Source organism: Lupinus angustifolius, chromosome LG08 (assembly GCF_001865875.1).
Source record: "Lupinus angustifolius cultivar Tanjil chromosome LG08, LupAngTanjil_v1.0, whole genome shotgun sequence".
Classification (NCBI taxonomy): Eukaryota; Viridiplantae; Streptophyta; class Magnoliopsida; order Fabales; family Fabaceae; genus Lupinus; species Lupinus angustifolius.
This window is the reverse complement of record NC_032016.1, coordinates 23,007,432-23,030,277: the sequence shown is the minus strand read 5'-3', so window position 1 is coordinate 23,030,277 and position 22,846 is coordinate 23,007,432. Positions and strand designations below refer to the sequence as shown.

Here is a 22,846-nt window from a genome sequence, read left to right as displayed (position 1 = left end):
ATATATATAAATATAAAGAGGATTCACTTAGTTAATTCGCATTCATTGTATATAAATTTAATAGGCCATATCTATATTAACTAATTTAAATCATGTGAACAAAAACACATCAACCAGACATCTAATTCATATAGCTAACTCACATGAACTTCTTTTTTATTAACTACAGCTACCCTTTATGTTTATGCCTCAAGAAAATATTAAATATTATTTGCATCATATATAATTTATATTTAACAATAATTAATTTTACAAAAAAATAATGTACAAATAAATAATAAATGATGTATTAAATGTGTAATTTATATTGACACTGTATAATTATTACACTTTTAACATCATGTGTACAAAACAATAAATATATTTGTGAGTGGAAAAATGTATGCATTAACAATATATTATATATATAATTGTTGAATTGCATATTACATCACACATGTTTTATTGCATTCGGAAGGTGCTCGTACTCTGTTAGGAAAATTTTGTGAATGTTCTTACTGAATTACTAATGAGAGAGAAATTAAGAAATATTGTAAGAGAATAGTTCATTGAAATTCATCATGCCTTATTCATCAGTAATATTTTCCATAGTAAAGCAAATTCCAGAAAAAGGAAAATGATTTAGACCTTACATCTGGTCAGATCTTACAATTGAAATAGCTGAAAAAGATAAACACTATAAAATATTTTTAAGAAGGTTTTAATCTTCTACACATTTTTTTCATCCAACAAGATTTTTGTAAGTTTCTTTGGGGTCTTTCTATTTTCTGCCTCTAACATACTCCTTCATGCAATGCTTGGCTATCAAGTTTTCTTAAATGACCCTGGATAACAATATGATTTATTAATACATATGAAACCGGGACCATAGTCTCTTTCACAATCTGCATTTGTCTCACACGGTTTAAGATGCACAATGGGACCCCTGGCATCTACTTCTTTACACATATCTGTATTATTCACAAAAATAATATATGTGAACACAAAAACAACACATCATATAGAATATAAAGCAATTAAAGTTTGGAGGTATTATTAAAGTAGTGTAAAAAATGGTAAGGTGTAGAACATGATTTACACATTTAGAAAAGAGACATATTCGAGGTTGAAAGTAAAACAAAATTTCTAACCTGACGCCAAGATGACAAATAATAAGAACATTAGTTTAACAATAGACATCTTCATACTCAAATAATTTCTCTCACTTGATCAATTCACCTTTCTTGAATGAATGTATCAATTCATTATAATCTATCTTTATATAGTCATGGAGTTTGGTTTTTCAAAATATGATTTTTTTTGTAATACCATGGATATGTTATTATTCTATGGGTAAAAAATTAACATGTTTCGAGGTATATGGTTGTTCTTCCGAATAAATGTCGTTCCCAGGAATTAAATCCTTAACATTTTGATCATCCTAAAGATTTAGCATGGTTTTATACTATAAGACCAACATCTTGTTGATTTTCAAAATAGGATTTAGTGTCAATTAATAATTTACATATTATTCAAAACATTAAAATTTGTCATCTCATTTATTCTGAGATAAATGTGTTGCTCTAAATAATAAAAAATTAATTCAAAGCACTACAAGGAATTTGTCCAAGACAAATAAAAATGAGGTATTGAACAATGTCATATGCCAAGGTTCCGTCCTTGTACAGGGTGTATTGATAACGTTTTCAACCATTATTATATTTATACTTTTTAATAAAAAGTGTCAATAAACTGTAATTAAAAAAGACATATATTATTATTATATTACTAAAATATATTTTTTCTTAACTAACTTCTTATTTAATATTACTAGTTGACTATATATTGTTTATTTTTAAACAGATATCATTATTAAAAAATGAAAATATATATTATTTATTTATATAAAATAATATTTTGAGAAATAACCTTAGGAGGAAAGATACTACCTATTCTAATTGATCGGGTCGAACCTCTCATCTAACTGGTTTCACATAGAAATGAATTCACTTGGTTCGACTCGGTCGACTTAAGCCTAAAACTAGTGACTTGGATGATCAGTTTGGTTGGATCAAGTCAATCAAAAAATATTTTTTAAAAAACAATCAAAATGGTGTCATTTTTAGATTAAAATATTAATTTTTTTAACTTATTTATAGTTATATATACCATTTGTTAACTTATATATGAAAATATTTGTTGTTTAATTAAATTTTAAACTTATTGTTTATTTTTTAATTAAAGCGTGACACATATGTTGTTTGATGATGTTTTAAACTTATTTATCACATTTTATAGGAGTAAAATCTTATTTGTAATTTATTTAATTATGTATGATAATATTTTTAAATTTGCAGTATAAAGTTATTAAATAATGTTAGCAAATATTATGATTTTTTTTAATATTAATTATAGTTATCTAAATTGACTTTTCATTGATCCAGTATACTCACTGAGTCATTGATGAGTTCGAGTTTAATAACACTAATTTATCTTCTGTAACCATCAAGTTGAATGATGACCATATAAACTATCTGCAATTTTCACATCAATACCGGATGCATAATATTTATAAAAGGACAATTTTCACATCAATTTCGTGAGTAGACTTAAAATAAATATTGCAATTAGAATGATACAATATATATACTCCATAACATTTGATATATTGCTTTTATTTCCTCCTCACAAGATTCTTACTCTATACCATCAGATATAATATCTATTATCCCCGAGGTAGAGCTTCCCAAAAAAAGGCATTCCATAATGAAGGGAACATGAACATAATGAGTAAGGATATTCTTCATTAATAGAGAGACAAATGCTTTAAAATAAAGGAAAATACAAGTTTCAATGATATATTTATCTCATTTGATTAATATGAGATTAAACTTTTGTTAATCTATACTTCTATACTATATATAAAGTCAAAACTTGAAATAATTACCACCATAATTCTATTTTTCTATTTTGCCCTTAATATTTTTTATTTGTAAAGTAAAATCATATAATCATTTAGATAACTGTAATTAATATATTTCACTTTAAGTTGGATATTATAATAAATACAAAAATTATAACACGAAGTACATCCAATAAAAAACATTTTAATTATCTAAAATAAAAAATATAAATTTAAGATTTAATATCATAAAATAAAAATGCAGATCGACAAATATAAAGTATATATCAACATACTAGTAAAAATAAATGGAAAACACACACTTATCTCTATATTAATAGAGTATCTTGATGGGAACATAATGTGGCAGGATATAAAATATTACTTGTATATGATGTTTGAGTACTGTAATAATATTAATGTAATACTTATTAAGGCTTTTGACATGATATAAAATATTATTATCAGTGTTACCAAGGATGGATTTACTTTTATAATATACATATAAATAACATTGGACACCGTAATCAACCTTGAAATTAAATTTGAGTAATTTGTTTATAAGAAAAATATGTGTATTGAGATTATAACAATTTTTTAAACTTTTGTTTCATTATCCATTATTTATTTTTAATTATTATAAACTATTAAATAAAATTAATATAAATGATGTGTTGAATGTGTGTATATTTTAATATTAACAATACATATATATTACATTCTTTTTTATATAAGAAAAAGATATATGCATTGACAACATATAAAGTTTATACACTATCACTGTATAATTTATTGTTCATCTTTAACCATTATTGTTTATTCAAAAATAATACAATAAATAGTAATTAATATTTGGAATGTGCACAATCATTTACATTAACATTAACGATGCATACATATTAACCTATTATGTAAGTTTCATATAATAAACAAGGGTTGTTGATCTCTATAAGTAATATATAAACGATGAGTATATTAAAAGTTTTAAAAGGGTTGCCATGCCCTTTTCTTTACAATTGATTTTACATCCAAGACATGAGGTTAACCTCCTTATATGTCTATCCATGTTTGACATGGTTAATGAGAAGTATTTTTCGTTAAATAAAAAACCAGGTTATTCAACTAACAACCGGTTGATTTAGTAGTGTAAGGTCGTTAAATTTTAGGATGATCAAAATGTCAAACATTCGATTTTTGTGAGCGATAATTGTTCAGAGGGGTAACTACATACCCCAAAAAAGATTAATTTTTTGACCAATAGGATGAGGAGATACTCTTGTAATACAAAAAAAACATGTTAGTCTTCACTTTTGGAATTGACGTTTTTCATGAAAGATGGATCATAATACCTATGTCTTTGGTTCTATGACTCGGAACAATAGTTATGTTGTTTAAATATGATCAAAGCAATATGATGCTACTACAAGAACTTGTTATCTTTGTCAAGAAGGGGAAGTCTAACAACTTGAAGAAGATAGGGAAGACCAAGAACAACATCAAGAAACAAGATACCATGCAACAGTGTGTGCCCAACCATGCACAATGGTCGATCATCAAATTAAGAAAGCTATATCACATTCTTTCATCTATTATCCCCAATTATTTCTCATTTCTTTATTACTCTAGTTTATTTACCCCTCTCTCTCGTTAAAAACACAACATTATAGTGTGTAATTTCCCCCTCATTGAAGCAACATATAATGATCAAGATTAAGATTCATCTCATTTCTCTCTTTCATCCATTATGATTGGTTTGCTTCTGTCAAATAGATGGTTAAGCATAGGATGAAATTGCTTCTGCCAAATGGTGGTTAAGCGTCAGTATTGCTTCACGTTCAGATTTCAAGACTGAGAGACGAAGATTCGCTCACCAACAAGATGAGATATTAGAGTATATCATCGTATTCAACACAATTATTTTAAGCTTGGAATGCTTGATAAATTCCAGCTTGCGGGGAATGTTAAAATAGTTGAGTTTTTGTTAGTCGGTTAGTTAATTTGGTTAGTGTAGTTAGTGTTTTCTTCCCTTTATATAGATGATTCAATGTAACTTTGGAATTCAATTAAATTCAATAACATCTTCTCATTCTTTCTTGTTCATCAAGAATCTCTCTTATTCATGCCTACTACCATTTTAACATCATGTGAAATAAAAGGTAGGATGTAGAACTCAAAGTTAGACAAGAGAGACATTGGAGGTCTAAGTAAAAACAATTTCTAACCTGATGTCAAGATTACAACTAATGAGAAAGCTAATTTAATCATAGGCACCCTCATATTCAAGTAATTATAATTAGTTGACTTGCTTTTGTTGAATGTATGTCTCAATTCATCATAAGCCATCTTTATATAGTGGTGGGGTGTGACTAATTTTAAAAGATAAATTCGTGTGGTAAATTAATAGTTTACCTTTTTCAACACAAGAAAATTTGAAAAATTGCCATCTCATTTATTGTAAGATAATTGTGTTGCTTTGAATAGTTAAAGACTAACTCTAAGAATCATATCAAATTAGTCTACTAGTATAAAGCTTGAGTAAATCTCAATGGACATTTTACAATGTAAAATGTTAAGTTTCAATCCTTTTTAGTAACATTTGTTGGGAGGCATAATCTATTACTTAAGATTGATTAATTCCTTAGGAAAGAGGTGACCAAATTTTTGAAGTTCAGACAAGAAAAAGAAGATCTTTGATATAAACAAAGATGAATTGGTGGCAATTAATATTTTACGACTTGTGGTATATTTCATTCCAAGATTTATTTGTTGCTCCTAATGGTAAAAAGGTTTCTAAAATATTATTATGCAAGAATAATATATAAAATATTGCTCACATTTGACTATGTAGTGCTCTTGTATTAATATCACAAATTTCCTGACTTTTGAAATAACATAAAATATTATTATCAGTAAACCACTAAACCAAAAAAAAATCATTGCTTTTGAAACACTATATAAAGTTATAAACAAAGGATGATTAATATCTATTGTAAATTGAGTCATCTTACTAAATGAATTTTACATATACCCTTCATATGTAATATTATCTTTCCATTTATGATTTATTTTATGTCATATTACTATATGCCAAGTCAAGACATTGATTATGAACTAAAATAATAGAAAATTTATATCGGAAAGCGTTAATTTAAGTTTTTAAATAATAAATGGCACTAGTTTTAGTATTATTAATTATTTTAATGAGCGCTTGTAACTTTGAATATATTTTTAACTACCTCTGTTAAGATATTAGTTAAATTTTCTAATTTTGGCTTCTTTTTTTAACCACCCATTCTCTAAGGATGTAATATTGTTTGTAATGGGTAGGATTAATATGGTATTAATCAACAATGCTAACTTGTAGCTTTTTAGATAATTTGTAATAAATTAGAAGGGCGAAACAAAAGAGGGTAACATGACCCTTCCTACAACGAACATAAAAATGGAAAAGGGGAACAAAAGTGAAATCTCTAAGCTTCACACGGTGACCACCAAAGGGGACGGCGACAAACAACGGCCCTCCTAAACCGAGACAGTGTGGCCCTCTGGCATCGCCATACAGGAAGGTTGTCCCAACATGGCTTTTTCTTCTCCATCCGTCACACGGATGGAGCTTCCAACGTATCATTGTGGTTTCGCGGTGACCAAGCACCGCGAAACCATGAATGTAGGGTGAGTTGCTAACCTGATATCCTGCTTATGGCTAACCCTTTGGTGATGCCTCTTTGGAATTCAAATAATGATTTTTGCAGAATTTCTATGTTCTCATATACTTTGGGATTGTCCTTTTGCTTTTTGGTGTTTGTGCTGAATTACTTTTTCTCTCTATTGTGTATGACTTTAGCTTTACTATTTATAGCAAAATATATAGACATGTGGTAATAGGGAGAGAATCCCCAATTAACTCTTTGGAGGAAGTTAAGGGAGAGAATGTTCTTAGATTCTTAGCAATCATGCAAGAAAGAAAAGAAGAGAATTGAGAGAGCAAAAAGAGAATAAAATATTGAACTTTTATTATTGAAATTGAATTATGCATAAAGGCAAAGTGCAAAGAATTTATATAAAAGAAAATTGGTAGTTGTTTGAAACTTAAGCTACCATTTAAAGTAAAACTAATCCTAACTATCATAACCAAAAACTATCTAAGAATTGGTCATTTTCATCTTTAACATCCCATCAAGCTGAAGAGTGAATACCATTAACTCCCAGCTTGAGTATAAGGTAATAAACGTGAAAAGTCGGACCTGGAGTTTGGAAGAACCACCAATGAAAGAATGAATCACCAATTATAAGCGAATATCAGAACTTGATCTTGGATTAAGAATACTATGAGACAATGTTGTATCTACCTTTGTCACATCCCTATTCTGTCAAGATTAGAGAAATTTTGGTGAAGACTCTAAATACTCAAAAGCAAAATTACATGTAGCCTTGGAGTCGTCAGATCTTGATTGACAATCTTGGAGATGAAAACAAGAAATATCGAGGAAGGAGAGGAAGAAAAAGAAAGTAATGATCCCAAATATGTCATTAGGGTTTTAAAGAAATTTCAAAAGATATAAGAATTCTTCAAAGTATAGCAGATGAAACTAGAAATATTGTGCTAGTAGAATTAATGGAAGAAATATAAGAATTATTAGAAGAGAATGAATTGAAATTGAAAACATTTGTTCATCAAGAACTAACATAATAGAAAGAAGATCAAATGACATTATCTCAAGAATACTATATTGGTTTATTGGCTAAAGAATAAGAGAAAACTAGAATGTGATCAAATATGAACATTTTTTTGTTCAATGAATGCTCAAGAAAACCATTTTGGTTTCTTGGCAAAAAATTGAGAGAAATATGGGCAATTTTTTTTGCTCAAGAATATGATAAAGAAAGAAATAGAAAGAAACTTGTTGAAGATTGTTCCAATCTCAATGATAAAGATGATAGGACAAATGTACCAATTGATGAACCCTCAAGATAAGATAGAACTTGGTGAACCGTATGTGCTGGAATTCTTGGTTTTGATTCTTTTGCACTCACTCACTTTGATGGACAATGCATGATGATGTCGATGAATAAGCCAAGAGAGAATGGAAGAAAGGATCCAACAACTACCAATAGGAGTGCTCTAGGGGAGGTTGGCATATTTTCCGTGTTTGAAGCTATATCCTCAAAATGATGAGTTCTTTACACTACAGTGCAGTTTTCCTAAATGACACAACCATCAACTCAGCAATGTAATCAAACAGCTCCAAGAAATTGAAAGGAAATAAAAGAAAGTTTTGAGAAATAAATATTTTGCTCTGATACCATCTTAGATTCTTAGCAATCATGCAAGAAAGAAAAGAAGATAATTGAGAGAGCAAAAAGAGAAGAAAATATTGAACTTTCATTTTTTCGAATTGAAATATGCATAAAGGCAAAATGTAAAGAACTTATACAAAGGAAAATTGATAGTTGTTTGAAACTCAAACTACCATTTAAAATAAAATTAATCCTAACTACTATAACAAAAAACTATCTAAGAATGAGTCATTTTCATCTTTAAGAAATGTTATTTTGTTGCTTAATTCCATAATGGAAAATTGTTAGACATTCCATGCCATTGGAAACAATGGCTATTAAGCTCCATAATTAGGGTGCATATCAATCAAGAATCTTGCAAATTAGTACAGAGTAAAACAGACTCTATATGATATGGGGATAATAAATCATCATTAAGTTACTTAAAACTTTTTCTCAAATTTCCTTTAAATAAAATAAAAACGATAATGAGTAGAATTATGCCTTCTTTATCCATGAAGTATTCATGTCAACCTCTCCTTTTATTTTGCTCTCAAATCAAACTTTGGGAGAGAATCAGAATAAAATCATTTTTTTAAATATTAATGAATTCATTTAAATTCTTTTGACAATTCAAGTTGAGATTGTTTTTAATGCATTTGGCCATAAAGAACATTAAACCAATTTATTAAAAAGTTATTATTTTTAGAAGGGTATTTTCTGTCAGATAAAATGGGTATTCACGATGTTATTTGCAATTGAGGTTGTAGTACTGTTGCATTTCATGTTGTTGATGATGTAGGAATATGTATAAATCTTTAGAAGTATAGTGTGCTAATATTACAATATTATTATTAGAGAAAAAATGTATGTACGTAAGAATTTTATACATTGTTATTGTATCATTATTGTTCGTAGTTAATCATTATTAATTCTTCAAAAACTAATACAATTATATGATAGATGATATATTGAATGAGCACAAATCTTTACACAAAAATGCATATTATTAACTCGTATCATTATCCGTTCACCATAAAAAGATATATTATAAAAGAAAGAAAATATATAAATTTCATACATTATCACTGTATCATATTTAATCATTATTGTCTCTTCAAAAATTAATACAAATGAATTATGAATGGTATATTGACTATATATACATCATTATAGTAATAGTGTATAGATATTTAACGATTGTCCACATGCTGATATTTCATTCCAATTGATTTCACATCTCAGGTTAACGTTATATTTATATCAATGCTTGACATGGGCAATGAGAAATATTATTTGTGAAGTCAGAAATGGATTTATATTGACTTATAGATTAACATTTTTCATGAAAGTTGAAATATATTAAAGAGAATAAAAAAGAGATGCAAAAATTCTTCAAGAAAGATTAAAGGAAAGTGTAAAGGTTGTGTTTCATCTAACATTTGATGAGTTTTTAATATATATATATATGCGATCTGTTTACACTCAATTTAAGTTACACTAGTTACACGCAATTTCAATCATTCATTTTCTTAAATCTAACGGACCAAATGAATAGCTGAAATAAATGATGAAAGAGAAAAAGAAAAATCTTAAATAATTGTGAATTTTCACCTATTTGGTTCGTTGGATTTAAGAAAATGAATAGCTGAAATTGAGTATAACTAGTGTAACTTAAATTAGGTGTAAACAGAATTCTCCTCTTAAATATATATATATATATATATAATTGCTTAATTGCATATTACATAAGATATAACAATTTCTTATTAACATTTTATTTTTCTAGCTCACATGTTTCATTGCATCAGAAGGTGCTCGTACTCTGTTAGGAAGATTATGTGAATCTTCTTACTGAATTACTAATTGCAGAGAAATTAAGAAATATTGTAATAGTTCATTGAAATTCATCATGACTTATTCATCAGTCTTATTTTCCTTAATAAAGCAAAATTCAGAATAGAGGAAATGATCTGGACCTTAATCTGGTCAGATCTACAATTGAAAAAGATAAACATTATAAAATATTTTTAAGAAGGTTTTAATCCTCTACATAGTTTTTCATCCGACAAGGCTTTTTTCTTTTGGGCCTTTCTATTTTCTGCCTCTAACATACTCATTCATGGCATGCTTGGCTGTGGAGTTTTCTTAAATAACTGTGGTTGAGAACAATATGTCTTATCAATACATATCCAACCGGGACCAAAGTTTTTTACACAATCTGCATCTGTCTGACACGGTTTAACACGCACAATGGGACCCCTGGCATCTACTTCTTTGCACATATCTATATTATTCAGAAAAATAATACATAAACACAAAAACAACACATCATATAGAATATAAAGCAATTAAAGTTTGGAGGTATTATTGAAGTAGTGTAAAAAATGGTAGGGTGCAGAACATGATTTACACATTTAGAAAAGAGACATATTTGAGTTTGAAAGTAAAACAAAATTTCTAACCTGATGCCAAGATGACAAACAATAAGAACATTAGTGTAACAATAGACATCCTCATACTGAAATTATTTTCCACACTTAATCAATTCACCTTTCTTGAATGAATGTCTCTATTCATTATAATCTCTCTCTTTATATAGTACTTATGGGGTTTGGCTGTTTTCAAAATATGATTTTTTTTATAATACCATGAGTATGTTATTATCCTATGGGTAAGTAATTAACCTCTTTTTGGATACATGGTTGTCCATCTGAATAAGTACTACTCCTAGGAATCAAGTCATTGTCCGTTTAGTCATTATTTTGAAGATCTGGTAGAGTTTTACACCATTAAAGCAACATCTTGTTGATTTTCAAACTATGATTTAGTGTCCATTAATAATTTACATATTATTCAACACATTAAAATTTGTCATCTCATTTATTCTAAGATAAATGTGTTGCTCTAATAACTAATTCTAAGAAGGAATTTGTCCAATGATTTAAGATTGAGGTATTGAACAATGTCATATGCCAAGCGTCAATCCTTGTAAAGGGTATATACTTGATAACATTTTCAACCATTATTATATTTATACTATTTAATAAAAAGTATCTAATAAACTATAATTAAAAAAGACAAATATCATTATTATATTACTAAAATATATTTTTTCTTAACTAACTTCTTACATAATCTTACTAGTTGACTATATATTATTTATTTTTAAACAGCCATCATTATTAAAAAATGAAAATATTTATTATTTATTTATATAAAATAATAATGAGAGAAATAAATTTAGGAGGAAAAATACAACCTATTTTAATTGATCGGTCCAAACCTCTCATTTAACTGGTTTCACAGAAAAATTAATTGACTTTGTTCAATTTGGTCGAAATAAGCCTAAAACTGGTGACTCAGATAGTTGGATTGGTTGGACTGTCAATCAAAAAATATTAAAAAAAATCAACACGATGTCATTTTTAGATTAAAAAGTCAAATGTTTTTAACTTAGCTATGTATGTTATTTGTTAACTTAGATAGGAAAACTTTTGTTGTTTAATTAAATTTTGTATTTATTGTTCATTTTTGCAATTAAAGTAGGACGCAAATGTTGTTTGATGATGTTTTAAACTCATTTATCATATTTTGTATTAGTGAAATCTTATTTATTAGTTATTTAATTAGGTATGATAATATTTTTAAATTTGGAGTATAAAGTTATTAAATAATACTAGCAATATAGTAGTGTACTTGCACGGATCACTTCTTTGTTTATGCATAATGCACAAATAATGTACATATATTTTATAACGTCAACAAATCATGTATTAAATTATTATATTTTTTTTTGTTTTCATAATAATTATTTTAAAAGTCATATATAGAATATTGTACAATTATGTGTTACATGAAAAAAAAAACTTTATATTGATAATGCATAAAAACTAAATCTTAAACTAAACTACATCAAAGAGAAGTAATATCTTGAGTTATTCTCTATTTATATTTTATTTATAGTATTATATTGTTTTTATCTATACTAGTGCGTACAGTCATTTCGTGCCTGTCAGCGAATATTGTGTGATACTACATATTTAATTTTTATATATTTTATTTTTTGAATTAGAATGTATTTATTGTGTTCGGTGTACTTTATATTATATGTTTTTTGTTTATGATAATGTTTAATTTAAGGTGAGATATGTGGTTGATTAATGTATTGGTGGTGGTTGCTTAGGATTATATAGTTTTTTTTGTAAAAAATAAATAATGTGAAGGGCAAAATAAGAAATGAAAATTACACCATGAGGGAAGTTATTTCAAGTTTTGGCTTTTTATATAGTATAGATTATTCTCATTTGAAAATATGTGTAGCACAATGAATATTTGGTAATTTTTATAATGTTGAATTCATTGTCTGTTACATAATTGTGAGGAAGATAGATAAAATTTTAATGTGATAAAAAGTAAAATAAGTGATTCGAGCGCAAAAATTTAGAAAAGTATTACATGTGAGTTCGGAAAAATTATATTATGTTAAATTTTCAACTTTAAATGTGTATAAAATCTTCATTTTGTAAGTTGTTTGAGTGTGACTATTTTTTGACAAAATATATATAGTTTGTCTAAATGGTTGTCCCTTATGTATAGTTTAACATCAAAGTGCTAATAATTAAGTAAATTACGACCTATTTAATTACAATAAATATGTTTTGTATTGTTTATGTTTTCTATCTTTAGAAGTTCATATCTCTGTTTAATTGTGTTATTACTAATTCTCTGGATTGTGATTAAATAATTGTATAAGTTGTAGGGATGACAATAAAAACCGAATCCGTGAGTACCCTCTGATCGAGGCTGTACCCGATACAAATAATATTACAATTAAAATTGCAATACTAGGAAGTGACTCCTAAGTCGTTTCCCAAGGATTATCTTTCAAGCAAAGCTTCAAACACCTTATACTTACACGCACAAGGGGTTTTTTGTAGTTGTATAGTATGAACATAAATCAAATTCAGAAACAGTAGTTAAACAATGTAATAAAACGACCAAATCACTTTGGTTCATTTGTTCACAACTCAATCCTCGGTTTCAAAAAATTATTTTCAGGTTTCAACCATTAACTTCAGAATTTGTTGAGAATCAATTAACTAAGTGATAATCAATTCAAAGTTCCACAACCTAAACCTCAAACTAGGCGAAATCAGTATAAGCATGAAACGATTAACAAATTCACACGAACTAAGCATTCATGCACTAGAGAGAGTAAATCAACCAAGTGAAGATAAACTCAACCAACCAGTTTCTAAGCAATGGAATTAAGCAAACCATATTCAGAAATAAGATAGAAGAAATCAACAATAAAGAAACCAAAAAATGTATTAATGACAAAACCTCAAGAGTTGTGATACATTACCAAAGGAACTTAGTCCAGAAATTTAGCTGATTAAATCTATTAAAAGTGTGTGTGTTTGGAGTGGAGAATCCGAATTTAACCCTTCCAACACACATAAACCGAATTGGGCCTAAACAATGGGCCCAAGACTAAATTACAATAAAAACAACTCCTAAATTAAAAATACAATCAGCACTTCACCCTGATGTTAAGGGAGAGAATATGATTTTGTTGCTTAATTCCCCAATCCCAAATCTGATGTCCTCCTTTAATGCAAATTACTGCATAGCCAAATTAGAAATAATGGCTATTAAGCTCCATAATTAGGGTGCATATAAATCAAGAATCTTTCAAATTAATACAGAGTAACACTGATTCTAAATTGATTCTATATGATATGGGGATAATAAATCATCATTAGGTCACTTGAAACTTTTTTTCAATTTTCCCTTAAATAAAATAAAAACGAAAATGAATATAATTATGCCCCTACTAATTATTTATTGATTATCCATTAAGTATTCCTCCTAATTCCTAACCTCTCCTTTTATTTTGCTTTGAAATCAAACCGTGAGAGAGAATTGAGATAAAATCATTTTGTTAAATATTAATAAATTCATTTAAACTCTTTTGAAAATTTAAGCTGAGATTGTTTTCAATGCATGGACCATAAGACTACTAAATCAATTTATTAAAAAATATTTTTATTTTGTTATTATTTTTAAAAGAGTATTTTAGGTCGACAAAATTGGGTATTCACAATATTATTTGTATTTGAAGTCGTAGAACTGTTTTGTTTGAGGTTGTTGATGATGTAGGAATAAATATAAATCTTTACAAGTATATTGCATTGATATTACTATTATTATTAGAGAAAACTTATGCACTTTATAGTTAATCATTATTGATTTTTTAAACAAAACAAATACAAATGAATGATAGATTATATACTGAATGCATATAAATCTTTATCAGTTCACCAAAAAAGATATATTATGAGAGAGAAAATGTATGAGTTCAATATATTATTACTATATCATCTACCATATTTAATCATCATTCACTCTTCAAATAACGTAATACAAATAAATGATAAATGATATATTGACTCTATAAAACTATTATTATATCAATAATGCATAGATATTAAACCATTATCCTAATATATTGCTTTGCAATTGATTTCACATCTCAGGTTAACCTTATATTTATATCAATGTTTGACATGGACAATGTGAGAAATATATTAAAGAGGATAAAAAAGAAATTCAAAAATTCTTCAAGAAAGATTAAAGGAAAGTGTAAAGGTCGTGTTTTATATATATATAGACTTTAAAATCTGTGCAGTGATTTTTTACATTGTTAGCATATCATTCACATGAATTTGTATTATTTTTGTTTGAGAGTCAATGTAATTATTAAATCAATGGTGGATGATTTGCTGACAGTGTAAAAAACACTTATACTGTCTTGACAAAATTATCTACAATCCACAATCCATCAAATTAAATTCATCCAAAAATAAAAATAAAAATAAAAATAAAACATTATTTTATTGATTTTTCACATTATGTTAATATATTATATATGTATATCTAATTTCGCCGGTATACGGTTTAACTAGTGAACCATCGGTTGAACCATTATACCAGTACGACAGTACCTTGATTGGTTTGATGACCAATACGGTATAAATAACACAAGTTAATATTAAAATTTTATTCTTAAGTACGTAACGTATAGATTTATGATAAAAATATATGTACTGATCAATGTATGAGTTTTATACATTATCACTGCATCATCTACCATTTATATCTAAATTATTATTGACTATTCAAAAAAAGTAATCCAAACGAATAGTGAATGATATAATGATTATCCATAAATCTTTATACTAACAGTGCATAAGTATTATACTCTAAAAGTATTTGTTAAATGATTTACACATAGAACCTGACACATTCTCATAGAATTTTTAAAAAAAATATTTTACATGAAAGTTCAAAGAAGCACTTTTAAAATAAATTTATTTCTAAATTAGTTTAGAAGTTTTTTTTAAAAAAAATGTTTAATTGAAATAGTAGTTTTTAAAATAATGATTTTCTTCAATAGATTTTTCTAGTTCCAATAAAAAAATCAAATGAATTGGATCCATCCATCCAAATCCATAAAAAATGAGTCATAGATAAATTGGATGGATTGAAATCCATTGAATATAGATGGATTGAATAACCTAAAATATAATTGAAATAAATTTATATGGATTAATGAATAGTTTTCTATCCATCTATTAACATCCAAATCCATCCATTTACCACCTATACTGTCAGTGTCAGTCTATACAAATAATAATGGCTGAATTGCATATTACATAAGATGTAACCATTCCTTATTAACATTTTATTTTTCTAGATCACATGCTTTATTGCATCAGAAGGTGCTCGTACTCTATTAGGAAGAATATGTGAATGTTCTTATTGCAGAGAAATTAAGAAATATTTTAAGAGAATAGTTCACTGAAATTCATCATTCCTTATTTATTAGTCATATTTTTCTTAATAAAACAAAATTCAGAAAAAAAAGGAAAATGATCTGGACCTTATATCTGGTCAGATCTTACAATTGAAATAACTGAAAAAGATAAACACTATAAAATATTTTCAAGAAAGTTTTAATCCTTTACATAGACTTTTGTATGTCTCTTTTGGACCTTTCTATTTTCTGCCTCTAACATACCCATTCATGGCATGCTTGGCGGTGGAGGACTCCCAAGTAACTCTATTGGATAACAGTATGTCTTATCAATACATATCCAATCGATACCATAGAATTCTTCACAATCTGCATCTGACTCACACGGTTTAATATGTACAATAGGACCCCTAGCATCTACTTCTTTCCACATATCTGTATTATTCACAAAAATAATATATGAATACAAAAACATCACATAGAATATAAAGCAATTAAAGTTTGGTGGTATTATTAAAGTAGTGTAAAAAATGGTAAGGTGTAGAACATGATTTACACATTTAGAAAAGAGACATATTCGAGGTTGAAAGTAAAACAAAATTTCTAACCTGACGCCAAGATGACAAATAATAAGAACATTAGTTTAACAATAAACATTTTCATACTCAAATTATTTTCCACACTTGGTCAATTCACCTCTCTTGAATGAATGTCTCAATTCATCATAATCCCTCTTTATATAGTCATGGGGTTTGACAGTTTTCAAAATATGATTTTTTTTGTAAAGGATTCCTCAACAACAACTCATAATAGTCCATGTTAATAGCAGATTGATTTTCCATTAATATCTAAAATCCTGAAACCCACAAAGTGAATCTACATAATTCCTAATTTGTTTAATCAAACAATCCAGAGTTTCTTTTCTTTAAAATAATAATAATTCAGTTTATCTTCTAGAATCATCAAGTTGAATGATGATCATATAAGCTATCTGCAATTTTCACATCAATATCGGATGTATGATTTTTATAAAAGGACAATTTTCACATCAATTTCTTAACTTCAAATAAAGATTGCAATTAGAATGACACAATATATATTACTCCATACCATTCGATATTACTTTTATTTCCTTTTCACACTATCCTTACTCTATACCATTGGATAAAATATCTTTTATCCGACAGGTAGAGGTCGAGCTTCCAAAAAGACATTCCAAAAGGTTACAACAACATAATGAGTAGGATACTCTTTATTAATGTAAATATAAATGCTTTAAAAAACAAAGAAAATATAACTTTTAATGATACATTTATTTATTCAATTAAATTGAAATTATATTTTTGTCACTAAAAATAAAGAGAGAAATAAACATTTATGTCTTTATTCATGGAGAGGATTTATTTGGAACATAATGTGGTAGGATATAAAATATTACTGTATTTGATGTTTGAGTATTGTAATATTAATGTAATACTAGTTAAAGCTCTTTGACATGTTAGAAATTTATAATTTATAATTAAATTGGGTATCATATATTTGATATAATAATATCAACTATTTATTTATGTGGTTACATTATAAGTGATCTAATTATTGGCACCCCTTAAATTTTTAAAAGTTGATAACGGATATGGGCTTAATGAGTGGATACCATCAGGTTAACCCATAAGGAAAATAAGAACATATAAGTTAACGCATAAAGAAGGTTATGATCTCCATCACACCAAATCAAATTTAGTTTTCTCCTATTCCCATCAGAGTGAAAAGGCAAGTCCCTAAGAGGAATCAGAGATTTGGTTGAGGAAGGTCATCATACCACAAAACCTCTTTCAGAAACGTAGATCAAAGGAGCACATCCAGGAACATGGATTCAGGTATGACACTGCGCCCTTTGTTTCATATATATATATATATATATATATATATATATATGAGAATCATGAGATTCAAGATCCTAGTATTTGTATTTCACCAATCATAAGAATTCCCAACAAGTGATATCAGAGCATAGGTTCTGAATTTTATGATTCTCCGCTCTATAGAGGATGTTTTCCCAAATTTTGCATGAACCCTAATTTTAATTTGAGGATTTTATGCTTCCGTTATCATGTCATAAAAGGGAATATTGACAAATATAAAACCCGTCTAATAGCTAAATGCTTCACTCAGAAAGAAGACATTGATTATAAAGAAACATTTTCTCTAGTATCTTCAAATGATTCTTTTAGAATAATATTGACACTACTGACTCATTTTGATTTAGTGCTACATCATATGGATGTTAAGACTGTGTTTCTTAATGGTGACATTAAGGAAACGATCTATATGGTGCACCCAGAAAACTTTGTGTCACTTGACTCAAAGTCTATGGTATGCAAATTAAAGAAATCCATCTATAGGCTTAAACAAGTTTCTCGTCAATGGAATCACAAATTTTATCAAGTTATTACCTCGCATGCTTTTGAGACAAATAAAGTTGAAGATTGTGTATACCATAAGTGCGGTAGGAGTAAATTTATCTTCCTGGTATTATATGTCGATGATATACTGCTAGCTAATAGTGATATGAGACTATTGCATGAGACCAAGAGATTTCTAACGAAGAATGAAATGAAAAATCTTGGGGAAACTTCTTTTGTATTAGGTATTCGGATACTGAGAGATTGCTCTCAAGGTATCCTAAGGTTATCACAAGAAAACTATATAGATAAAGTTCTAGATAGATCTGGCATGAAAGACAGTAAACCAGGGGATAACCTTATAGTTAAGGGAGACAAGTTTAGTCTCAAACAATACCCCAACAATGACCTTGAAAGATACGAGATGCAAAAGATTCCTTATGCATCTGTAGTAGGAAGTCTAATGTATGCTCAAATTTGTACACGTCCCGACATAACATTTGTTGTGGGAGTTTTGGAAAGATATTTGAGTAATCTTGTAATGCATCATTGGAAGGCAGTCACACGTGTTATGCATTACTCATTGAATGTCTGAGAATTTAGAGATCATTGGGTAATCTGACTCCGATTTTGCTGGATGTCTAGACAGTAGATACTCAACCTCTGGATATATGTTTGTATTGGCTGGAGGTGTTATCTCTTGGAAGTCTGCGAAACAGACGCTTATAGCTCCTTCAACCATGGCTGCGGAGTTCATGGCTTGTTTTGAAACATCAGACCATGGCATCTGGTTGCGAAATTTTGTCACTGACTTACGTGTGGTCAATGATATTGAAAGACCATTGAGGATTTATTATGACAACAAGTCGGCGATTTTTTACTCCAACAACAATAGGAGTTCTACAAAGTCAAAATTCATTGACATAAGTTTCTGGTTGTTAAAGAAAGTGTTCAAAATGGACAAGTTTCCATAGAACATATAGGGACAAATTTTATGCTAGCTGGTCCATTGACTAAGGGTTTGGTACCTAAAGTTTTTCATGAGCATGTTGCTCATATGAGTGTTATTCCTTAGGGTACCTTAGTTCAGTGGGAGTCTATATGTTTTATGTTTTGCTTTGGATATTATATACAGTTTTTATGCATAATAAAGTTGATGGCTTATTGTTTCATTTTGAAATTGTGCATTGTAACAATTGTGTTATAATTAAAGACTTTTGATTGATCTCACTAAAGAATAAAGAAGGACCAGTTGGAAATAGACATGTTTGAGATCACATTGCATGAACTTTCCATGTCACTCATCCGAATAAAATAACTCAACAAATAAAATTCAAATTGTATGTGATAATATCTCACCTCTATATTCTATATATAAAATTATTATAAATATAAGGACTTCTTTTTGCACCATATTTGTTGGGATTAATTTATAAGTACCATATAAAGTTATAGGGATTTCTTTTATCGTATCCATAGAATGATAATGTTTTAATTTAGGTTGGTGTTCATTGTGTATAAATATTTGGGTAAATTACACTGACCCCCCCTAAATTTTAATGAAATTACACAAACCACCCCTCACTTTTCTAAACTTATACAAACCTCCCCTAGTTTTGTACTTTCATTACACTAACCACCCCTGTATAAGAAATAAGTGTAATATTTTAAACAAAAAATGTGATAAATGCAATTAAGTTAAACAAAACATGATATATTGTGTAGACAAGTCTAAATAATATACAAATTAATGTATCTTTATTATTGTTTTATTACAAAATGCATCAACAATTATAAAGAAATATTGTTTAAATCACTCTTATAATGTAGTGTAACGAACCAAAAATAATAAAGATATAATGATTTGTATATTATTTAGACTTGTCTACACAATATATCATGTTTTGTTTAACTTAATTGCATTTATCACATTTTTTGTTTAAAAAATTACACTTATTTATTATACATGAGTGGTCAGTGTAATGAAAGTATAAAACTATGGGAGGTTTGTGTAGGTGTAGAAAAGTGAGAGGTGGTTTGTCAGTGTAATTTACTCTAAATATTTCAATATATTTTTGGCATTCACATACAATATAATTAAATATTATTTGATTTGATTATGTTTTAGCTAATAACCATTGTTTGAAAATAACTCATAAATTAAGATCAATTTCTATAATTTGGAAGATACATTTTTTCTATACAACTGTGATATTTTAATATACATATTTTAAAAAATAGTACATATTTTCCTATTAAAATCTATCACTTTTATAATGTACATATTTATTTTATTGTTTGAATTAAGATTACTCATATGCATTATTAAATTCACATGCCAAGAAGAACTCAATCTTATTAATAATGCGTTATTGTTTACCTTACAAATTTTGATATCTTAAAAAATAGTTATTGTGATATTTGCAACAAATGTTCTTTAGATGTTCTATTACAAAAAATCAAAATTCAACGATATAGTTTAGAAATAATTCAAACAAACATAAATCAAATATTCATTACTTTTGAAAAGAAGATTGAAAATGACTTTTGTCAAAAACACTCTCTTTCAAATAATTTTGTAATTACATTGGTTGATTCAATTCATATATAGGTAATAGATATTAGATGGTTTTAATTAAATTCTATAAAAAACAATGACAAATATAAGGTAAAAACAAATGTATCAGAATAGATGAGGGATTTATTTCCCCTCGGTCCAAATAAATAAGGTAAAATATACATTAATAATTGAGTAGTTAATGTTAATTGTTGAATTTGCTAAAGACCAAAGTAACAATTTCTAATTGCTTGGAAATTTGACTATTATATATAAATTTGAGTTAATAGATTCATCAAGTGAATTCCAAAGTATCAATCGCAGAAAATAAAAAATTGGAATTTGAATGGATAATCATAAATTTCAAAAAACCAATTTGTAAATTATTATAATATATGAAACTTGATTGAATGTTATGTTAAACTACAATTTAGCAATTTAAAGTAAAAAATTCAAATCATACCAATAAATTCCTAATTTTATGGAAGCATTATAAACACAGTTAATCAATTAAGGAATGAATAAATCTCATTCAAAATTCAACAATGTAGTTTATAAATAATTCAAACAAACATAAATCAAATATACAAGTTAATGCTCCTTTTTCCACTCTTTGCGTTTGCTTCTTTCATTTTCATATCAGTTGTAGGAATATGAACTATCTTCAATCCTTGTTAATTTAGTTATCTAACATTGCTTTATGGCCTATTGTTTTGCACACAAGTGTTAAATTGAAAGATACCAAACCGTTCAAGGAAACAACATTCTGGGTGGCCCAAAGGTTCCCCTTCAAAATATTCTCTTCAATTCTACATGACAATTTCATTTTTGATTTCTTAATACCTTAGCCGTTAATTATCATGTTGTAATAGTTGTAAAAGGAATGAACCAAGGTTGTGGGCTTCTACAGTGTGGGATGCACTATGATAGAGATATTAATCACATTCTACCAAGTAATTTAAAAAAATATTTTCGATTTTTATGATTTTTACATCTCCGTGTATTCGAGAAGAAGTGTTTAAATTTGTCATCCCCAACTATGGAACATAATGAAGATGAAGATACTATCTCATTTTGCTGCTTTGTTTTCTCTTTTTATCATGACACCTTAGTTCATATTGAAGACTACAATTGTCATGCCTACATCCTTTCAAGAATTTTCATTCATAACTCACGCCTTATATTGGGTGGATACAAAATTCTCTGTTTTATTCATATTGGATGCACAACACTTCGGTTGAGGAGGCATATGAGAAAAACCTTCGAAACCTGTATTTGGTGCAACTCTCAAATTGCAAATTACATTTTATGCATATCATTGTTGCATTGAATGATTTTATCTTCTCTAAATCACTCTTAGATCTTAGCATTGTGCAAATGAATATATAAGCGAAGAAATAAATACTCTTAGATTGATAAGGAATGAAGCAATGTAAGTCTTTTGGCTTGCAATATGTGCAATTACCTATAAGGATGAAAATGAGTTTTTGAAAATTAAAATTGTGAATTTTAAAATAAGGTGGAAATTAAAAGATGTTATGGACTTATGATCCCTTTGAAACAGAAAACATTTTTCAAGATTAAGCATTTGTTTAGGGTAGAGTTAGAGAATAGAAAAAAGAGGGAGAGAGAAGTTGAAGAAGAATGAAAAATTTCTCCCATTTCATTCAGAGGGGAGAAAAAATGGAAAGAGGAAAAAAATGGGTGAGTTCACACAATTTTTTTCTCTTGAATTATGAGGAGAAAATGAGAGAAGGAGATGAAACTTTAACTAGATAATAATGTCCAGATTATTCCAAACCATATTAATTGAAAATGTTAATTAAAATTATAACATTTATTTTTAATTAATAATAAAATAACATCTTTTTGCTATTTTCTTTATAGAACTAACGTAAGCCCAAACT

The 22,846-nt window shown here is 27.6% G+C and overlaps 1 long non-coding RNA gene across 1 annotated transcript; it reads right to left on the bottom strand.

The window, feature by feature from the left end:
* LOC109354192 lies at positions 10,036-10,708 on the bottom strand. Its single transcript, XR_002108522.1, has 2 exons — positions 10,624-10,708; positions 10,036-10,445 (listed from the first exon to the last, which is right to left on the bottom strand). It is a non-coding gene; the product is annotated as an uncharacterized LOC109354192 (long non-coding RNA).